The 19,520-nt window shown below is 42.0% G+C and overlaps 1 protein-coding gene and 1 pseudogene across 4 annotated transcripts in view; one reads left to right on the plus strand and one right to left on the minus strand.

The window, feature by feature from the left end:
• LOC126162595 (prominin-like protein) overlaps window positions 1-19,520 on the minus strand; it is a 510,115-nt gene that overhangs the window by 368,673 nt on the left and 121,922 nt on the right. The gene's annotated exons all lie outside the window — the stretch shown is intronic.
• LOC126164316 (5S ribosomal RNA) lies at window positions 9,458-9,575 on the plus strand (annotated as a pseudogene).

A 19,520-nucleotide genomic window follows, 5' to 3' on the forward strand; every position in this document is an offset into this window, starting at 1 on the left:
GCCCAGAAGAGTAAACAAAACAAGGGCTGTAGACACACATTTGATAACGAGAAGTTTGACGAATATGCCTAGCGGTACAGGATACCTGCAAAGAATCAGGAAATAGCAGGACTGGTTTGATGCAAATAATGATGAGATTTAAGCACTGATCTCAAGGGAAGAGAAAATATTTTCACTCACAGTGACAGGACGTGAGTTCAAGCGTTAACAAAGAAGCCTTTCATTTTGCCAAAGGAAAAGCATAAGAACTACCCGGTACAAATTCCCATACTTTGCTCAGTCCAATCTCGCCACTTTCATGAATAATGATGAAATGATGAGGACAACACAAACACCCACTCACAGTAAGACACGAAACACATTGGCCCAAGCATGATGTAGTATCTGTTGAGAAATAAGAAAGTATGCAACAATCTTTGTAACTTATGAACGAAGTCTTTCCAATTGGATTTCAACTACTCCAAGGCGTTGAAAAGAAGGTACCCGGTTGACGTCTGCAACTGTACAGGTTTCCTGATGAAGCGGTCGCTATTGACATCATCCATATTTCGCAGCAGATGCTACCATCCAAGTACCTCAACAACGTGTCAAGACGACGCCAGGTATTTGTACGGTATTGAAGCATAACAAAATAATGGCCGAAATCTTTCTTCAGCATAGAGCGAATTTTCATGAACAATTTACAAGCTTTTAGGAACAATATTCGTGGTATTCTTAATAAAACCGGTAGGGGGTGCTGGCCACATGTGAAACTTAACTTTCCACCTTTTTCGGCGGCAGCTGGCACAGATCCCGATATAGGACCCATATACAAACGACATGCAACGCACTTTTTTTTTTTAATTCAAATCCGTTTCAACGTCTCTAAATACAATACTGAATGTTGGATGTATTTCAAATAACAAGTCTAACACAAAAAGCTGATACTTTCACTTCAACATTAAATCATATAAAAATAAAGTGTGACAATTATTCTTTTACGTTAAACGTTGGTGCATATTGTAATCACAACGTTAGGAGTTTCTTGTACTTACATTTTGAAGATTAGTGACGCATCAGTAAGAAATTCGTTCCTTTTTGTTATCTGAGTGCACACTGAATAGAACAATGGGGATCTATTAAAAAGCAGTTTGCTCAGAATCTAACAACTGCAACAGGCCAACTTTTAATCCAAACAGATCTTGGTTTTAAAAGTACTTACTATTACAGTTAATTTACGTACAGTTTGGATACTCGCAGATGGCTTTTCGGACTGTCAAGCTGCACTAGCGTCTAGTGAAAGAGACATAAAAAGAAAATGTTGCCTCGGGGCGGATATTTGGAGTACTGTTACGTGTGTTGCGGCATTCTCCACCATTCCTTACACGCAGTACACGTTACTGATGAACTTAGCTTCGCCAGGTTAAACCCATCCCAGTCGTCTGTAGGCCGTACAGAGTGCGAGATTGAACCACGACATGTTTCCACCTGTTTCCATGCATTATGGAAGGCATCTGAGTAAAGAGTGTTACGCGCTATTTCTAGTCCAATTACCTTCGCATTCAGTTGGAATTATTTGGAACACATTTCGTGTCGGCACGTCGTTAAAACCCAGTCTATCACTACCATTTTAAGGGCTTCCATGAAATACAGCAGCTTCAACGTAAAAACACAGAGGAAAATAAGACTGATAATGGCGTTTTCCTCGATACTGTACTGGTGGCAGTTTGACATATACGCGAAGTTAAGAAAATCAGTACGATTTCTTTCGATACGTGCTTGATATATCTCATTAATTCAAGCTTTCTGTATATGCCTAAGGAGGAAAAGAACTTATAACACAATCTTTTTCTGTGAAAAATCGCAAACGATTAATTAATACGAGTATGACGCTGACCTAGGTGTTGGTAGTTCCCAAAAACGTCTTTCCTTCTCCTCCCATCCGGAAAGTCTCTTGTGACTCGGGGTTCAGCGTGACTTTTCCGAACTCTATCCCTTTTCTTTCACCACTCTTCCTTCCCCTTCAACCCTGGCTCCGAAAGCTTGCAGAAGTAAAACAATTTTTTGTTTATGTATTTTCTTGCCGCCACTTGGCGAGTATATTTTTTTATCTACCCAATTACATTATAAAGACCTAGGTGTTATGATGATGTGGCTAGAAACACACAAATATTCGGTGATTAACCGCTGCATTATCTGTAGCTTGTGTGTGATGGATGTACAAAATATGCACCAATATACTCATGAGAGAATATTTTATTATCTGAGAGTACTACTATGAATTTGCATTAAAGTTTTATTTTTATGGGGAGAAAGTGCTTTAATTTGGCGCGAATGTAGAAATAGGGCTACACTATACATCAACCAATTACAACTACTCTCATTTCTAATGCAGAATCGTCGACTTTGCCAATTCATGACCAAATTGTCAGCATTAAACGCAACCTACACACCTGGCTACGCTAAAGATAACAGATAAATCTGTCCCACACCAATATTTGTGGAAAGGGTACACACAATTTTATACTTATATACGTCCTGGTAAATCCATTAACGGAATTAACTTTTACTATGTAGCGCACAGCGGGATGATTCGAAACTTCCTGGCACGTTAATACTCTGTTCCGGATAGGGATTTCTATCTGGAAGCTTTGCCTTTCACCGGCAAATTCTCTGCCGACTAAACTACTCAGAGAACTCCCACCCGGCCTTGCAACAGTTCTGCCACCATACCTCTCTCCTACTGTCCAAACTTCACACTTTTTAAGGCTCACACTCCCACAAGAATGGATGGCAGGGGGAAATTCCCTCGTCACTGCCTGGCCTAGAGAACTGATTCCAGAATGAATATTTCACTCTACAGCAGATTTTGCGTTGGTTTGAAACTTCTTGGCAGAAGTCATTTCTGGATAGCTAAATCGGTGAGAGCACTGACTGCAAAGAGAAGGATCCACGTTCGTGCCCCACCTGGTTCGTGTGTGTGTGTGTGTGTGTGTGTGTGTGTGTGTGTGTGAGAGAGAGAGAGAGAGAGAGAGAGAGAGAGAGAGAACTCATCTTGAATAAAAACCCAGATTTTTCAGAGAATCCAAGAGACAAGAAGTTTATGAACAGCAAAAGCTATTCCTGGTCAAGCAAGAACTCAAAACACGATGCAGTCACCCGGACCGTCGCGCGCCTTCAGAGGAGTCGTATCCGCTGACGCTACAGGTGTGCCTTGTCTGACCCGGAATTTATACGGACGTGGGCAGTTCCAAGAACAAGAACGTCGGCCGCGCGTGGTACACGCAGCGATTTCTAGTGCTGACGCATGGTTCTCGCAGAGTTCCTCAGCCTCGTCATCCGTCGCCAGATAACCTTTCCCAATTCTCGCATACTTCCGCTAGATACCACGACAATTCTGCTATAAATCGTGGAGTTCTTTACGTCATCCGTTGAATTCATGCGCGCTTCTACAACACACAAGCAAAGAGAAAGAGAGAGAGAGAGAGAGAGAGAGAGAGAGAGAGAGAGAGAGCATTGTACGTCCCCAAAGCATATGTAATTATTTTACGTAATCACAATGCAAATGGTGCCTATTTCAAGATATCAGAAAAAATGCTTGTCGAACTCAAAAAAAAGGGCTACGTCACAAATATTCAATAAAGATTCAGAGGAAGGAAGGAAGATTGGGTTTAACGTCCCGTCGACATCGAGGTCATTAGAGACGGAGCACAAGCTCGGATTATGTCAAGGACGGGAAAGGAAATCGGCCATACCCTTTCAAAGGAATCTTCCTGGTATTTGCATGGAACGGTTTGGGAAAATCATGGGAAACCAAAATCTGAATGGCCGGCCGCAGGTTTGGATTGTCGTCATCCTGAATATAAGGATTCAAACTGCTAATGATAATTAGCAAAGCCATTTACCAAAACGTAATTGCCATATTTCTAAATTTTGACTGTAGCTTAAAGAAACGGAAAAAAGATAATTTTGAGCACCATACCAGTCCAAAGCGGCAATGTTATCGATTAGGAAGATTACAGAACTGACAATATTTCACCCCTGCAAACGGTAAATGTTCGCATACACGTTGTAATTGCAACACAACTGTGATAGCACAATAGTACCTCATCGGCAGAAGAGAATATAATTAATTTCTCATCTCAGCCCCATTCTTAATTAGTGAAATATCTGTATAGGTGAAACTTCCTGGCAGATTAAAACTGTGTGCCCGACCGAGACTCGAACTCGGGACCTTTGCCTTTTTGCCCGCGAAAGGCAAAGGTCCCGAGTTCGAGTCTCGGTCGGGCACACAGTTTTAATCTGCCAGGAAGTTTCATATCAGCGCACACTCCGCTGCAGAGTGAAAATCTCATTCTGGATCTGTATAGGTTATCGTCAAATTACCCAGACATTCAAGAAAAGAAACATAATACTGAAGTATGTTATGAAGTAAGTATAACCTATAACTAACTTGAGGCCAGGTCATCTTGGACCGCGGTAGTGTTTTTAGATTAGAGGCAGTTACAATACGCTGTTCCATAGAAGTATGGGAGTCTGTTACGAATATCGCCGTTGAAAACCAGAGTTGAGTTGATTTGTGGGGTTCGCAGGTGCAAATCCCGCCTTGGCAATGGTTGCTGTTCTAAATAAACAGTTACTTTATATATATGTGTATGTCCACCAGCAGCGACAGGATTAAAAATGATAGCAATGAGCATGCGTATCTATGTCAATGTAACCTTGTTGTATAACTAACGTGGCGATTGACACCAAAAACCATTATTCACAATTTTAATTATAATCATTCTGATACGACAATTTCCTGATTAGGGTAGGAAGGAGGCTGGAAATTTCGCTGTACGTCTTGAAGACAGGATTACCTGTGTGTGTCCCAACAGACAGCGATGTGTAGAAATCAGAAATCTCCTTATTATTCACTTCCAGTGTTCAATCAACAGACTTTATTCCATCCTTTATCAACCCAATCCTGCTCTCACGACTTCGTTTACAAAATGGCTGTACTTCCTATTGTTATTTATGAGCAACAAGTTACCCTATAGAAGGTACAGTACTTGATTACAATGATTCGCTCCTTGCCTGTTAACTGGAACTTGGAAGACTTGCAGACAACAGACGCAGTTGACCAAGCCAGGTACAAGCACAACTCGAGGTCACCCCCAAATACCATAAGCTGCCTCCCAAAATTCTATGTTTGCTGAGTTAGCTCTGGAACCGGAAGGTACTGGGCTCGACAGTCAACATATTTATTTTTCTTAACTTTCTTGTGCGTGGGAATAATTTTGATTTTTTGGCGGCATGCCAATCCGTCTATATCAGAGTAATGAGGAGGCAGGACACAGTGGGAGCACGGATAGCAGTGACGACGACGACGACCACCACCACCACCACCACCACCACCACCACCACCAACAACAAAGAGGTTTGTTCCGTGTGTGTGAGGCTCAGCAGATAACACATCTTGCTAATTGTTTCAGAATGCTAGCACGTACAAGTTGACTTCCAGTGGTTCAAAACATGTAAATGTTGGCATGACACTTTATAGTACGTGAGAAGTTTTAACTGAACTACAAAATACTAAACAGAATATGAAAATAGTGTCACGGCATAAGATACTTTCTGCTACCCAGTTTTGGCTACTTTTCAGCGTCATAATCCTAGAAACACACAAAAATGTTCAAACATAAAATTTCTAGATGCAAAATGTTGAGACCAATACGTGTTGATGGGATGAAGCAATCCTTTGCAAACAGATCCGAACGGGAATGTGGGTTAACAACACATTTTTTGTACATCTTCTAATATAGCAAATACTCTGGGACCCATTATTTTCTGTGAGCACTTCAATGTATGGTCAGTTTTCATTGGCATTCGCAGCATACCCTGATACCTTGTATTCCCCAGGCATATCCTGATTTTTCCATGTACTGTGTTCAAAGCAATACGCAAGCCTTGTCTTAACATCACCAACCATTTGTTCCTTCTGCAACAACTGTTTGTATTCTACCTTCATGGCAACTGTTTTCTCCAAATACGCGAGTTTTCGATTTTTTACTTCAATCGCTTCTTCTAACGGTTTTTTTTTTTGCTTCCACATTAAATGCCCTTCAAAGAGTAATGTGCGCCTGGGTGCACATAGCTGCCTCTATCTCGAAAACATTGACCACCTCTTGCGTCAGCACAGGTGGACGTCTGCCACAGAATCCCTCCACACAGGAGGATCACTGGCTGCCTGTATGTGACAAACTGTCAGCGGAAAATCTGTTTAACGAGCCGAGGTCTGGGTAAAGTGCTGTCTGTCTCCCGTCAGACTGATGAGTCTTCGTTAAATCTTATTATTCTGGCTAGGATGACAGGCACACCGATGGCGGGTTTGTGTTTTGTTGTTGTCGTCTTCAGTCCTGAGACTGGTTTGATGCAGCTCTCCATGCTACTCTATCCTGTGCAAGCTGCTTCATCTCCCAGTACTTACTGCAACCTACATCCTTCTGAATCTGCTTACTGTATTCATTTCTTGGCCTCCCTCTGCGGGTTGGTGTAGTGTGCGTATTATTATTAACTGTATCTGAGAATAAATTGGTGAAAATTACCAGCTCGTTATGCGCGTACAGGGTGTTTCAATAGGAACATACGGGTTTTAATGCTCTTTAGCATTTATTACGGTCAACTTACAATTATAAACAGTACATCAAACGAAAAAGTAACTCAAACAGTTTTGCTTGTATTCATGTGCGCAAAGAGAAGAGCACTGAACGACCGAGAGTGTTTGAAAAACGTGTTTAACGAGGAGAGTCTTTCACGCGTAGCCTCAAGAAATCAGTTCGGAAGGCTAGTCGTGATTAGGAATTCCAGAGATGTCTGTGCGGAGACTTATGGAGAGACTTATAACTGCATCCTTATCGTGTGCACTTGTTACAAGCTCTAAAGCCTACAGACTACGGTTTACGTGCCAACTTTGCAAATTAATGTTGGTGCATGACGACGAAGATTTTCTGGATCGTCTCATCTGCAGGCATGAATCAACATCTCACCTAAATGGTAATGTGAACACGCATAATGAGATTTTCACTCTGCGCTGTTATCAAACTTTCCTGGCAGGTTAAAACTGTGTGCCGGACCGAGACTCTAACTCGGGACCTTCGCCTTTCGCGGACGAGAGCTCTACCATCTGAGCTACCAAAGCAAGACTCACGCCCCGACCTCACAGCTTTTCTTCCGCCGGTACCTAGTCTCCTACCTTAAAAAGTAAAGCTGTGAGGACGGGGCGTGAGACGTGCTTGGGTAGCTCAGGTGGGAGAGCACTTGCCCGCGAAAGGCAACGGTCCCGAGTTCGTGCCTCGGTCCGGCACGAGTTTTATTCTGACAGGTAAGTTTCTGAACACTCAAAATTAAAGTTAGCAAATCCCCACAAGTGATAAGATGCAACGAGACTCCCCTAAATTTAATTTTTTTCCGTATCCCGGCGGAAAGTTCATGGGACTTTCTTTTTAGGGGAAGTAACTGGCGTTTCTTATTGTGATGCACTAGAACTATGGCTTTTTCCTCCAAGATGATGCGCCGCCTCACTGGTAACAAATCAGTAAGCGGTTGGTTAAACGATGTTGTATCAGACCGTAGGCATGGCTACAATGGTGCGGATGACAGAGCTTGTTTTGCGTGAACTCCACGTTCTCACACAGACTAAATGTCTGCGATTTTTACCTTTGGGTGTTCATTTAGGTTCATGTGTATGTGCCTCCGTTACCAGCTGATGTACCCCGCTTTAAAAACACCACTGTGGCAGCAATTGCACCATACAGACTGATCGAGGTTTGGGAAGAACTCACCTATCGGACTCAATGTGTGAGTGGCGCTCACACTGAACACTTGTACGAAAAACTGTGAGTTGCTCTTTCTTTTGGTGTTTTATTTATATTTTTTGTAATGTGGAAATTACAGAGGAATCAGTTTGCTGAAATAACATGTTAAGTTCTGTCAATGATCATTCTCGACAGAGTTAACTCTTACATAGTAAACATTATTTAAGAGTACCAGGGTGTATTTCGACCAAACCGTTCCACAAATCACAATCTGTTTACTCTAAGGCAGATCTTAGAGAAATACTGGGAATTTAACAAAAACATTCACTGTATGTTCATCAATTTCCATCGAGCCTATGACAGCATCCACAGAAGTAGCCCCTACAATATACGAAGAGAATTTAGGATACCCAGTAAAATAATTAGGATGAAGTGTGTATGGATGGCTCGGAGGCAGTAGTTAAGTTCACAGGATCTATATCCCCAACTTCCCAATCAAAACAGGCTTACGGCAAGAAGAGGCTCTTCCTGCACTGAAGAAAGTAGTTCGAGAGAGTAATTTACAGCTATACAATGGCCTCAAACTTCGAACACAGCGAAATAAAATTCCTGGCAAACGCAGATGATGTAGTCCTACCCAGTGAAACAGAAGAATAGCTGAAGGACGTGTACAGATCTCTCAGGCACAGTGTCAGCAAAATGGCACTTTTGATAGACCAAGAGGAAACAGAATATATGGAAATAGGTCGAGTCACAAATCCAAATCCACAGCTTGACACTGGCCACAATTCCAGAATCAGAAAAGTTCGTCAATTTAAATACTTTGGATCCCGCTTCAGCAGTAAAAATCATAACACTGGATATAACAGCCTGAGCATCACATTGCCTGTGCGCTTTACGCAGCTCAGTCAAAAGTAAAGCTTTTCCAGTCACCACAAAGATGAAGATACATAACACCATCATCTGACCAGTAGCACTGTATGGTTCGGAAATCTGGACGCTTACCAAGAAAGAAAGAGATAAACTGATTGTTTTCGAGAGAGATCTGATGAGAAAAATCTCGGGACCTGTGTTTGGAGGAGGACATCTGGAGAGTTCAAAGGAACATTGAAACTTATCAGTTAATAAAAAAATCAACTATCGTCCAGAAATTAAATAGTAGGAGACTGCAAGGGGGCTGGGCATGTGGCTAGAATGGAAACGAACAGAATTCCTAAGAAGGCATCTGAGGGCACTCTCCAAGCAAGAAGACCATTAGGCCGACCTCGCACACGGTGGAAAGGTGACAGAAGGACGTCGCAGCGTTAGGAGTACCCACATCGTGGAGAGAGACAGCGAGAGGCAGAAGAAGTTGAAGCAGATAGTTGATGCAGAACGTAGTCTACAGGGCCTGTGATCGCTGAAAAGAAGAAGAAGAAGAAGAAGAAGAAGAAGAAGAAGAGGAAGAGTTAAAAATTGTAAGTTGAATGTAATTAATGCTACATGGCCTTAAACCCGTTTATTCATTCTGAAACAGCCTGTATTTCTGCTTCTCACAGACTTAGTGGCATCCTCAGCTAATAATCCATTCTAATTTGTTGCGACCAATCCTATTTCGGTTATATCTATATTTGTTGGTATTCTAGAGAAAAAATTCCTGGATCTAGAAAAATACGTTTTCTGACTCTCATATAACATTTGCCAACGGCCTTGCCGCAGTGGTAACACCGGTTCCCGTCAGATCACCGAAGTTAAGCGCTGTCAGGCTGGGCTAGCACTTGAATGGGTGACCATTCGGTCTGCCGAGCGCTGTTGGCAAGCGGGGTGCACTCAGCCGTTGTGAGGTAAACTGAGGAACTACATGATTGAGAAGTAGCGGCTCTGGTCTCGTAACCTGACATACGGCCGGGAGAGCGGTGTGCTGACCACATGCCCCTCCATATCCGCATCTAGTGACGCCTGTGGACTGAGGATGACACGACGACCAGTCGGTACCGTTGGACCTTCGAAGGCCTGTTCGGACGGAGTTTAGTATATAACACTTGGGTATACAACTTACATCGTTTTTGTCGCAATCTGCTCACAAATTTCCACACAGTTTAAAGTCAGAGAAGGTTTACTTGTACAACCGTCAACTTTAAGGTATTCTTGTTGCCCCAGAAGACAAATCGTCTAACACTAAAGCACAGCACAGCACTCGTTCTGTAAGTTGTCTGATAATTTAAACCACAATGAATCATATGGCACAGAATATAGCGGAGCACATGTTTGTTGGCGTTTAAAACAATCTTTCACAGGGTCTCACACACACCATCCATTCTGTCGTATATTTTAGCTTCCTGCCTGGCTATCCAACGTTTTTCCGTCAAGGAAAATGTCGAAGTTCCTCTTCGTTGCACGACTGAACACTATATACAATCGATAAGATAGTTTCTGATATCTTCGTTCACTCCTGGGATTATAATTTGATATATAAATTTGTTATATTCTTTATTCTGCTACATGAGTTCGGCCACATCAATCTCAACAGTCTTATTGTTCCTTATGGCAGACTGTACAGTGTAGCCCAGGCAATCAGAGCTGCGAATATGCATTCTAGAATTTAGAAAATCGATTCAGTTGTATCAAAATTCTTTTTATTGGACTCGTGACTGGAGTCGTGGCATTACAGCCACATCTTCATATGAACGTATCTCTCAGGTCATACGATAATCAACAGTGGGGATATATATGAAAGACCCAACATTCGCCAGTTTAGTATGAAAACTAAACTGCTAAGCAGACTACCTGTCGAAAATGAAAGCTGCAACATAACGATCCAATCACAGATTAATTGGTAAAACCAAAAGTTAGTAAACTGATGGTGTAATTGTCAACTAGTTCGAATGATAAATGTTAGAAACCAATGAGAACCGATACTAGATTTACATTGTAGAAAAACCAGTACCATTATTCATAGAACTATCTCATGAGGCTCAGAGGACACCACCTCGAACAGTCTAACACTAAAGGCGTGAAAGTAACTGGTCGTGAAACCAATAAAAAGGATTTTCATAAAGCTGAAATGGGTTTCTAATTTCCAAGAAGTCTTCTCGTTGTTCACAATCACATTACTCTATCCTTGGTAACCCTTTTGTTAAAAATCCCCACAAAGTCCTACATTACATACAGGTTCATACGGTAATAGTCTCTATAAGAAGCTGCTTCAATATTCGCCCATCAGACTATCCATTTTAACGTCAGCCAGTTCCACTTTGTACGATAGAGCCACAGGATTATTATATTTTCTCAAAATGGTTTTCGGTACTTTCTTGCAGATTTTTTCCATTATTCTCCGTTGTCACATTGTCACTCGCATGCTGGAGAAATGGTAGTTTCGCTCTTATGCTGTGGCTCGCAAAGAGGATAGTGGAGAATTTACTTTGTTTGCGAGATGATCGTGGAGTTTACCTTGTTAAATGACCATACACTTCCTTCTATAAAGTACAGACTGTTCCATTCCTAACTGTTCTTGGCAGCCAACTATCACAGATTTTAACCACATACTGTTGTCACAAAACGGTTTGTTACTGCTATATCTTACGACTGCAATTGCTGATCAACGTAGCTGACAATGAGACCGGCAGTTTTCTGAGCTGCAAGTCAGGTCTACTGTCGGCATCACAACATAAAGCCAGCATTCACTGTTGTAAAAACAGTAAACACATTGGCCGGCATATTTACAAGCTATGTGTCTGCCAAAGCACGGATCAAGTAGCCATCCACTTGGCTGTATTTACGGGACTGTCTGGCTCTAGAACAGGCAGTTCCAACTGAAGCTCCGGTCTCATACGAGGGTTGGAACTTAAATAGTGGCAACTATTTATTCACAACCGATACAAAGGAGTTACATGTTTGCATCTGTTACTGTCCTTCGAAGTAGTCACCAGCGTTGTGTAGAACCCGTTGCTAGCGATGTGGAAGGCATAGTATACCGTTAGCAGAGCCCGTTCTGTTGATGATGCGAATGGAGTGATCTACCGTCTGTCGAATCTCTGGAACAGTTCTGAAGCGAATGCCACGAAGTGGTTCCTTCATCTACGGAATCAAATCAAAGTCACGAGGACTTAAATCCGGGGTTTATGGAGGATGGTACAGTACTTCTCAGTCCCATCGACCGAACAGAACAGCCACAGCTTGCGCTGTATGCACCCGCGCACTGTCATGGTTAGGTTGCGCAGAGGGTGTCGCCGCTTCTTTCGAAAAGCTGGTCGCAGGTGACTTAGGTCCGAGTGACTTTGATTTGATTCCAAAGATGAAGGAACCACTTCGTGGCCCATCTTCATCTACTTCCTCTTCCCTTTCTACAATCTATATATTGCTTCCACCTTTGTCTTCTCTTCTTTGCTTAGTACTGAGTTGGCTTCCTAGCTCTTGATGCTTATACAGGTGTTCCTCTTTTCTCCAAAGGTTCTTTTAATTTTGCAGCTTTGCATTTGTCCAATAGCTACTCTAGCTTTGCCATTTTGAATGCTCTGTAAGTCTCCCTTCTTGGACCTCTATATTCCCTTTTGCCTGCTTCATTTGCTACATTTTTATAATTTCTCCATTCGTCAATTAAACTCAGTATCGTGTGTGTTATCCAAGGGTTTCTAAGGTACCTTGTCTTTTTGCCTATTTGGTACTCTGCTGTCTTCACTATTTCATATTTCAAAGAGACCCATTCTTTATCTACTGTAATCACTTGCCCTCTTTCCGTCAACCGTTGTCTAACGCTCCTTTTGGAACTCTCGACAACTTCTGATTCTTTCAATTTATACAAGTTAGATCTCTCTTTCCCTACCTTCCTGCAATGTCTTCAGTTTTAATTTGCAGTTCATAACAAATAAATTGTGATAAGAGCGTAAATCTACCTCTAGAAATCTTTTGCAGTTTAAAATTTGGTTTCGAAATCTGTCTTACCATTATACAATCCTCCTTAATCCGATCATGAACTTATAAAACAATCTTTATGATAATGTCAACAAACCGAATATTAATAATCGCAGTAAGATCGAATTATATTTTCCTGTATGCCAGGATTTTTCGCTTTCTATCGGTTATATCATGCTCCGTGGTTCTTTCACAAGAGGTCACGACCCCAGACACTTCTATACCTCCACAAATTGTTCCAGAAACGAGGAAAAAAATGCACTTTTAGAAACTGCTGTGCAAGTTAGCTCAATAATAATAAGCATTAAAGAGGGTGAAGTCGAATGTCTATTCGTTTCTGGGATTGGCCCTGTGAAATAGCAAAAAATAAATAAATAAAAGAAAATCGCTATGGATTTTAGCTGGACAGATGTTTCTTGAATATTACCAAGTGGCTTGCGTCACATGTTAGCAGATGGCTGCTCTATGAAGATCTCTGGAACGATTAGCTCTGTTAATAACCTGATTAGATCTTTTTCGTTGCTACTGCAGTTGTATGAAGTATCTGTCTTTTCCCCTATTAAGCGAAATGTTCAGTAGGCATTAGTAAACAAAAAGACGCACTTTCAAGGAAAGGTACTAACACTCTTGAAATGAAGGCGAGGTTTCATAGAGCTCTTGGGGCTAGTATAACGTCAGTTTCCAAGAAACAACTAACAGTCTTTCTGTTCCTTATCTCGCAAACGATATCTTGATAATTCGACCTTAGGCGAAGACAAGTGATCAGGAATTCTGCCTCGAATGTAATTCCGCTAAGCTTGTTGCCAACAGTGATCCGTTATCGATAAAGACAGAAGAAGCATTGTGCTGAGAGCAAGGAGTCAGAGGAACAAAAGCAAGCACTGCCGCAACTGCTGTTACGCTGACATGTGTCGCGAATATACCTCTTCCATTATCTCATCGACATCACCTGACAGGCATCATTAGAATTCTTATCAGCACGCGAAACGAGAATAGCAGCTTTCCTCATTGTGAACAATGTCAGTGGGCAATCTTATACTACAGTCATGCGACAGCTGTACACAATAAGTTTAAAAACTGGTTAAAAATCTAGTAAATCTCCATGATAATTGCTGTTCTATTTGGAGCAATTCGACAATTTTCTCCATAGATCATTTTTTGCTTGTTTTACACCGTTTCCCGTCCTGCCAGGAATACCGCCAATCACTTAAATGAAATACAAGGGCTGGACAAAAACATGGAAACAGCGCGAGAAAAGCATGCTTTAACACAAGCGGTGATGCTAGCCAAACCTGCAGCTGGTGCTGCTGTATCCGAAGTGTTCAGTGTTTAAGAGGCACCCTGTCGAAGGTTTGTACCGCATATAGCGAAAGCGGAGAATCATCATTCACTAAGTCACAGTTCGGACGAAAGTATGTGCTGAGTGAAGAGGATTGTGACGAAAATACGGCGACAGCTGCAAAAATCGCTGCGGAACTGAATATTGCGCTCGCGAACCGTGTCAACACCAAAACTACACGAAGAGCAACATTAACTTCCCGGGAGATTAAAACTGTGTGCCAGACGGGTTCTCGAACCAAGGACCTTTGCCTTTCGCGGGCAAAACCTCTAGCAACTGAGCTACCCGAGAACGACTGACGGTCGGTCCTCACAGCGTCAGTATCTCAACTGCTACCTCTCAGACTTCACAGAAGTTCCCCTGCGAAACTTGAAAAACTAGCACCCCTTGAAGAAAGGGTATCTCGGAGACACGGTTTAGCCACAACCTGGGGGATCGTTTCGAGAATGAATTTTTCACTATGTAGCGGAGTGTACTCTGGGTAGGAGATGATGTATTGGCGGAAGTAAAACTGTGAGGAAGGGTCATGTGTCGTGCTCGGGTAATTCAGTTGGTAGAGACTTGCCCGTGAAAGGCGAAGTCCCGGGTTCGTGGACACGGTCCGCCATACCGCTTCAATCTTCCACTGAGTTTCATTACCAGCATACATTCCGCTGCAGAATGCAAAATTCGCTCTAACATGAAGGCAGCTCCAGAATCTGGGAATTACAGAATGAGCTGGAATTCCAGGACCACACATCTGTGATGCAAATGCCCGTAAGAGTAAAACGTGATGCCGAAGCCATAAAACCGGGACTATGGAGCATTGGAGGAAAGTCATTTAGTCGAATGAGTATTTTTTCACAGCGATACCAAGTTCTAGCCGAGTTAACGTCCCAGGAGCTAAACATGGCGGGGGTTGGGCGGTGCTCTGGGCAGCTATGTCGTGGTATTCCAATGGCCCCATGGTTACTCTGCTAGGTCCCTTTACTGTCGAGGACTGTGTGACCATTTAGGCTGATCAGGTCCATCCCATGGTAAAATGTTTATTTCCCAATGGTGTTGCTGTGTATCTAGACGACAGGGCCCCTGTTTACACAGTTCGCGTCGTCCAGGACTGGCTTTGTGACCACGAGGATGCATTGTCACATCTCCAGAACGAATGCATCACTTCGATCTGTTCATTTATGTTAACAACAACGAATTCCCCGAAGTTATTCTCCCGTTTTCATGAAGATCTACTGTTGCAACGGTGACACGTCTACGTGATTACTCTGCTTATTCACAGAGGGTTCAATGAATCACCTTCAAGCTGTCTCTCTACTGTTCCACCCTCGAACGGCGCGCAGGAAAAACGAGCACTTAAATTTTTCTGTGCGAGCCCTGATTTCTCTTATTTTATCGTGATGATAATTTCTCCCTATGTAGGTGGGTACCAACAGAATGTTTCCACAATCGGAGGAGAAAGCTGGTGATTGAAATTTCACGAGAAGATCCCGTCGCAACGAAAAACGCCTTTGTTTTAATGATTGCCACTCCAATTCACGTATCATGTCTGTGCACTTATCTCCCCTATTTCGCGACAGTACAAAACGAGCTGCCCTTCTTTGAACTTTTTCGATGTCATCCGTCAGTCTCACCTGATGCCGATCCCACACCGCACAGCAATACTCCAGAATAGGGCGGACAAGCGTAAGCAGTCTCTTTAGTAGACCGGTTGCACCTTATAAATGTTCTGCCAATTAATCGCAGTCTTTAGTTTGCTCTACCCGCAACATTATCTATGTGGTCGTTCCAATTTAGGTTATTTGTAATTGCAATCCCTAAGTATTTAGTTGAATTTACAACCTTCAGATTAGTGTGATTATCGTGTAATCGAAATTTGGCGGATTTCTTTTAGTACCCATGTGAATAACTTCACACTTTCCTTTATTCAGGTTCAATTGCCACTTTTAGCACCATACATATTCTTATCTAAATCATTTTGCAATTCGTTTCGGTCATCTGATGACTTTACAAGATGGTAAATTGACAGCATCATCTGCAAACAATCTAATAGCGCTACTCATATTGTCTTCTAGGTCGTTTATATAGATCAGGAACAATAGAGGGCCTATAACACTTCCTTGGGGAATGACGGATATTACTTCTGTTTTAGTCGATGACTTTCCGTCTGTTACTACGAACTGCGACTTTCCTGGCAGGAAAACACGAATCTAGTCGCACAACAGAGACAATATTCCATAGGCACGCAGTTTGGTTAGAAGACGCTTGTGAGGAACGATGTCGAAAGCCTTCTGGAAATCTACAAATATGGAATCAATTTGACATCCCCTGTCGATAGCACTCATTACTTCATGAGTATAAAGAGTAACTGTGATTCACAAGAACGATGTTTATCTGAATCCGTGTTGTGTGTCAATAAATCTTTTTCTCGAGGTAATTCATAATGTTCGAACACAGTATATGTTCCAAAACCCTATTGCAAATCGACGTTAATGATATGGGCTTATAATTCAGCGGATTACTTCTGTTTCCCTTTTTGGAATGGATATCAAAAGTTGCAGCGCTGCGACTTACAGGTATCTCTGTATTTGTGTAGTAGAAAACTGGGTTTTGAAGCTCTAACAGCAGCGCCGTTAGCAAACTAAATTAAGGGTCTTCAGGTCCGCCAATAATTGAAAGAACTGTTCTAATCCCCCACAAATTTCTTCACACGTGTTTTATCATTGGTAGTTTCTTTTATTCACTTCTGTAAAACGCAAGTATATTTTAATTATTGTCGCGAAATTAAATTTGAAAACATTTTATGCCTGTTGCAACTACTTTTTTACTATATTATGCCTTGCTCTTTTACGGTACTGTGTGGTCTGACACTGACAACGAAACAGTGACGTGAGTTTGGTTCCCGAGTTAACAAATCACCAGCTACAAATTTATATTTTGTGGCCCGAAAATATTTTGCGACAAAGTTGTACAACACATGAACATGCAGATGAGGACGTGTACTACCAAAATAACTCTACGTAATCGCAGTATGTTGTCGCTAAATATTATCGTACAGCAAAATTACGATTATACGTAAAGTTACTTGCTAAATCACCAACCAAATTCACAATGACAACACTCTGTTGGTGTTGAGAAATTATAAAACGACGTAAGCAAGCTCCTACGGAATCCAGCGTTTTAGAAAATGAAGTAATAATCACAACAGAGATAAAATGTTTAGCATTTTACAAAAATAAATGAGAGTACCAACCGGCAATGGCACAAAGGTGTTGAAACATATTTGGGCATTAAAAAGAACAGGTACTGGCATAATACGGAGGCCTAAATTCCCATAATTTCGCATATACAGGTATGATTCCATTGGCAATTAACCGCCACCTTCGGCACGTAGACTAAGGCACTGAGAACAGGACTTTCACTTGAAAAGTCAACATAGGCCCCATCAATCACGAGAATTATGAGCCGCGGATCGAGGTCACAGTTGGGACGGCTGAATAGGCGGCGCGTACCGAGGGAGTGAACAGCTCAACGCGCGAGTGTCTCCAGCAGCCGCCCCACAGGGCGCGCTCCATCTGGAGTGCGAGTGACGCCTTTGTCCTGCCGCGGCGCCGATGAAAGATTTAACAAGCGCCCGGCGACCCGGCCGCGCCCCATAGATACTTCAAGCTGGTGCTCGCTGCCCACAAAAAAATCTCTCTCTCTCTCTCTCTCTCTCTCTCTCTCACACACACACACACACACACACACACACACACACACACACACAGAGAGAGAGAGAGAGAGAGAGAGAGAGAGAGAGAGCTGAGATGTGTTTCTGGTTCCAAAGCCATGACGTAAAAGTGTCGTCTGTAGCACGAGGACTTAAAAGCTGAAATGTTGCTTCACTGCCTCACCAAGTTGGTGCCAGAGGTGGATTGTCAGCAGTGTTCTCTACTTCTCTCAAATTCGCGAGATTAAACCCAAGCTGAGGATTTTACAGACGATAACTTTACCGTCTCTTCTCTCATATCTGACCACGTGACAATCGACCCCTAAAACCGCAACCATTTCTTGCGCCGTGCTCCGTGGGCTATCGGCAGCGTCGTTGCCTCGTAATGTGATCATACCGAATTTGAATCTTGCTCCTTGGATGAGTGCGTTTCAAATCTCGTGTTTTTGAGTGTATGCTTCAGAGTGAAATTACATAAAAGCTTTGAAGAAGAGGTGCAAATGAAATTCATCGCAGCTTAGTAGTCCTCGTCGATAGTTATAATATGACCACTCGGATATTAAATGCTACAGTTTTGTGTGAAATATCTTGGTACTGTAAACATTTTTCTTTTCTCGGATGACTTACTATTGAAATTTAAGTTTGAAAATCTAAGTTCCCCCCTCCTTCCCCATCCCTCTCTCCCACCTCTCTCCCCCCTCCCTCCCCCCCTCTCTCTCTCTTCTCTCTCCCTCCCCACAGACTGCCTTTCCCACTCGGAAAGCCTTTAGAAAACTATAGCAAAGGAAATTTTATCTCCGTGAAAGTCCTTTACGACAAGCGATAGCTGGATTAGTCCACATAATTTACTACAAACTGCATGAGGGAGCATAAGTTCAGGGATGGCAGAATTAAAACCGCGAGACGCTTGACCAACGGCCTACATGAAATTCGCAAATTGGAAAGTCAGTCTGACAGCGCTTTTTCTCGGGTTAAGAATATTCTTTACGGATGAAGTTGCCCCAGAATGCGACATATGAGACAATACAAAGTAAGCTTTCGCGTTGCAGTGTCAGTGACAGTGGAATTTTTTTAATAATGAAGACAACGGCATCCAAATTCTCAACAAGATCTTGAATATGATAACTGTACCAAGAAAACATTTTGTTTATCTCCAGTCTGAATAATTCAAAACGGTTCGATTCCACTGATTATTCAGTCACATTGTGATAACATTTTGCTTTTGCAAAAGTTACAAGTCAGAAACTGTATGCATTCAGTCTTTCTGCAGTTAAGCGAAATTCTATGCTCTACACACGAGAAGCTGATGCCATGCGCTAACCTATTTGTCAAATAACTTACATTGCACTTCACATCTTTCACTTTGCTACCTGAGTCACCTAGAATGATTTATCCTAGTTATGGCAATCGCCGATATATTAAGGAAAAAAATTAGCCACGAAAAGAATCTTGTGAAACTGCCGTCTCTAATCACAAAAAAAAAAAAAGGAGAGAGATATATAGTCTATATAGTCGACTGCGTTTTCACTAAAACAGGGGTTCCCAACAAAATTTTCTCGAGGATCCCCTCACCGAGCATTATTGGTACCTTGTCATATCACAGTATCAAGTACCTAAAAAAACCAAATTAAGAGCCTTTTTATACTTTTTCTATTTTTGGTACTTAGAAAAAACATTGACATATTCATTATTGAAAAAAATATAGGGATTAAAACTTTTTCAATTTAGCCATCATTGTTATTGTTAAATTTTTGATTATTGCTCAAAATCTCTCTCTTCAAATCTGGGTGTTCAGTATAACAAAATCCTAAAAAAA

Source organism: Schistocerca cancellata, chromosome 2 (genome assembly GCF_023864275.1).
Source record: "Schistocerca cancellata isolate TAMUIC-IGC-003103 chromosome 2, iqSchCanc2.1, whole genome shotgun sequence".
Classification (NCBI taxonomy): domain Eukaryota; kingdom Metazoa; phylum Arthropoda; class Insecta; order Orthoptera; family Acrididae; genus Schistocerca; species Schistocerca cancellata.